Source organism: Anarrhichthys ocellatus, unplaced genomic scaffold (assembly GCF_004355925.1).
Source record: "Anarrhichthys ocellatus isolate YVR2014 unplaced genomic scaffold, GSC_Weel_1.0 scaffold246, whole genome shotgun sequence".
In the NCBI taxonomy this organism is placed as follows: domain Eukaryota; kingdom Metazoa; phylum Chordata; class Actinopteri; order Perciformes; family Anarhichadidae; genus Anarrhichthys; species Anarrhichthys ocellatus.
Genome location: NW_022280276.1, coordinates 10465 through 10713, shown reverse-complemented (window position 1 = coordinate 10713; position 249 = coordinate 10465).

Genomic DNA, 249 nt, shown 5'->3' with positions numbered 1-249 from the left:
GCATTCTGCTACACACTGGAGGGCCATTCAGATATTAGATGTAAAGACAAACACAGTTGACTTAAAGACAAACTCCATCCTCCTTTCTTTGTTGACTAAGAGTTTAATCCGGTTAAATCCCAACTCATAAATCTGTTTCTCCTCCTTCAGCCATTGAGTGTTAAAAATACAAAGCAGGTAAAATAATAAATAATCTACACCAAGCAAGATTCTAAACGTGTCATAACTATCTTCATATCTCTCACTACT